A 3,636-nucleotide genomic window follows, 5' to 3' on the forward strand; every position below is an offset into this window, starting at 1 on the left:
GAAGTAGGATGGCAAGCTCGTAGCAATACCATAAGTCTCAACAGCCACAGGGTCGATCGCTGATCTCGAAGACCCGATGAGTCATCTGGGATAGCCCATTATGTATGAACATATTTATTGTTGTATAATCCCAACATTTAAGGGATATTATTTAGTCTGTTATCTGTTTCCGATTCTTATGGGATGTTTCCATATATGTAGGAGATATTGTATTTAATGTCATTATTTAAATTAATATACAGAATATCTTCCCGAAATATGTGGAAATGAACTCTGTAACCTCCCCTACAAATAGAGGAGGAAGGATCACTTGTAAAGGATTGACTTCTTTGGGCTGGAGAGTAAGCTCTGGGTAATTCATCTCTAAAGAATTTCCAGAAATCTTTAAGCCTTAATAATACAGACTCGTGGACTAGGCAGAGTTAACTACTGAACCACGTAAAAACCCTCTTGTCTTTCTTCATTATTTATTCGCCTCATATTAAACGTTGTTTAATTGCTCTATGATTTAAGTTGACGAAAAACGGCGTCAGCTGTTTGGTGCTTTCATTGAGAGCATTAAGCAGTACGTATGTGAGTCTATTCAGTCGAAGAAGCCTCCCTGAATCAACTATGGCCACGAATGATCCCAACATTCCTGAGGAGGAAATCTTAGAGAAAGTTGACTACCCCCGGCGCCCTAGGAAGCAGCCGATGATGATGAATTCGGACCCAGATGAGAGGAGTGGGTCTACTGACTCTCGAGGACCACCAGCACCACTGGCCCCCAAGGACGAAAAGGACATGTACTACAACCCTGAACGATATGTCCCTATTCTGGAGCTTGAAAACCGTCAGTTGCGAAAGCAGTTGGCGAAGGACAAGAATCGTAACGAGGAGCTGGCCAGATTGGCTGTTGGAGCGCAGTGCCCCCCCCCCCCCCCCCCCCCCTCCGCTTGAGGCCCAAGCTCCACCTCCGTGAGATGTTCATGTTCCACCACGCAGGCCTTGTGGGCGACCTCGCAAAAATGCTGCCACACGAAGAACAGAGCAACCTCCGCCACCTGCAGAACAACCTGCTCCCCCAAGGCCCCGAAGAAGTACCCAGGCTGGAGCTCCTGCCAACTCAACTGCCGAGAGACTAGCCGAGATTGGGAATAACCGAGCCCCCACGGAGGCTCGGACCCAAAATCCTGGTAACATGCAGAACGTTCCTGAACCAGCACAGGCAAACTCGGGACCTTCTAGGCCCCGTAATGGATGGCAGCCACCATCACCCATAAGGCACCCACCATTGCCGATAAGGTATCCCTCACCAACTCGGAGAAACTCGCAACCGACTCAGGGTGATAGGGAAAGGCAAGCAGGGCGAAAACATGGGAATGGGGAGACCGCTAGGGAGCATAGAGTTACCCAACCCACGAGAAGCCAAATGTCTCGGTCTCACACTATCGAGACAAGACAACCAGAAAGGGACCCATCTCGAAACAACCGCACGACGAGCCATATCAGTGAAGGCTCAAGAGATACTAGATCGGTCAGTATATATGACCAGGGACGCAGAAATACTGGGAATCTAAGGGATCACCCATATTTACGGGAACATCTGAACCAGAATCGGGGCAATGGTAACCCCTCGAACCCAGGCTTGAGGGATCACCTCAATGGACACAACAATCTTGTGCGGAGGCGCGAAGCTGGAATTGTGATCAACGATAACCAGTTTCAAGTCAGGCCTCCGGTGGATCCAGTCCAGGAAAGGATCAAACAACTAGAAAGAGCGTTCAGGCTCTTACAAAACGAACGAGGTCGGGATCAGGACGAATAGTTCGACGAGGAACTCGAACCCTTCACCCCCCATATTTCCAGCACCCCGTTTCCTCAAGGATTCTAAATTCCTCATGTCCCACCGTTTGATGGGAATTCTGATCCATACAGTCACTTAAGTACGTTCAATACCATTATGAGAGCGAGTAACGTGGGCTACGAGCTCAGATGCATGCTGTTTCCAGACTCGATCACAGGACCAGCAAAAAAATGGTTCGAAAAATATAAGAGGCATTCAATTGCTTCTTGGAATCAATTATCTAGAGATTTCAAGAAGCAATTCAGAGCCATGATTGGAATAAGGCCCGAGGCGTCTGCCTTGACCAATGTCCGACAGCAGCCGAATGAAACATTAAAAAGTTACCTTACAAGGTTCAATTTGGAAGTCGCCCGAGCTCGTGACATAGATGACATCGGTCATCTGATGGCTATCCGAGCTGGGGTAATGCCTAGAAGCCCTCTTTGGGAATATATGCAGAGAAAGCCTGTGAGCTCCTTAACCGAGTTCAATCGACGAGCTCAGAGGTTTGTCAATGTAGAGGAGGCAAGGTCAGCACTGCATATGGCCTCTCAGCCCATAACTACAATGACAAACATAAACTCTGCCTCGACCTCGGCGGACCCATTGGCCTCAAAGCCCTCTGCAGACAATCCATCACTACAACAAAAACCCATTTCCATAACACAAAAATTTAATACTTTTAAAAAAGTATTATAATAGGTAAATAAGTATATAGGTGTAGGTGGGAATTAATTTTTGGCGCCTAATTTTTCCCCATCCGCCCAAAAAAATTTCGCATGGTCCCATTAAAGATATAAAAATGTGTTTTATCTGAATGTAATCAAATTTTATTTATAAAATAAGTAAATAAAAAAAAATATATTCCCTAAATCTCTTTCTCTCTCCCTCCATAACCGATCTTCTCCCTTTCTCTTTCGTTTGCTCTCTGCCAACCACTGTTGTCGCCGCCGTTCAAGCACCGGACCAGGAAGACAGGTGATGGGGGCCTGCGGCTTGGGTCGTGGGACAGGGAGGCTCGACTCGTGGGTCTACGGCGTGGCTCGCTCGTGGGTGCGACGGTGCTTGTGGTGGTGGGTCTACGGCGTGGCTCGCTCTACCAATGCCATACCCAAAGTCTGGAAGTCTGGGGCTGCTTACGAGGCCACAGCTAAACTCATCACTAAATAAATTTAAATCCATATATGGATATTACATGTAGCTACTCAGCTGGAGTTTTGGAGTTCTAATAACTTTTTGGAGGTGGGTTTTTGAGTTTTGTTGAAGGGCTTTTCTTCTTTTTGGGGTTATGGATTTCGTGGAGGAGGAAGAAGACATGGGATTTTGATTTAAAACAAAAAAGTCAGGGGTGAGAACTGTAAAAAAAATCAGAATCAGGGTTCTTCTTTATGGCCACCCCTCAGGAGAAAGAGAAACCCAATAGGGTCTATCAAGTTTAGAAGGGAAGCAATGTAAGTTTTTCCTTCTCTTTTCTTATCCCTCTCAGTTGGGTTTTCTTTCTTTCTTTTATTTATTTATTTGTTTGGTTTCCTATAACTTGTCTTTACAAGTGATTTGATTGGTAATGAGCTCCAATTTTTTTTTTGGATTTTTGTTTATTGGTTTGGAAAGTGGTTGTTGTTCTAGTTGTTTTTTGTAACCTTTGATTATGTTTATATGATCAGCTTCAGTGGAAACACTGCTGAAAAGTACTCTGAATAATGCAGCTGTTTAGTTAGCCTTACTAATTTGATTAAATTAGAAAACATAGGTGGATTATTATTATTGCATAGTTTGTGGTTTCTCATACTTGGTTTTTTCTGGAGTTCAGG

This window comes from Humulus lupulus, chromosome 1, assembly GCF_963169125.1.
Source record: "Humulus lupulus chromosome 1, drHumLupu1.1, whole genome shotgun sequence".
Taxonomy (NCBI): Eukaryota; Viridiplantae; Streptophyta; class Magnoliopsida; order Rosales; family Cannabaceae; genus Humulus; species Humulus lupulus.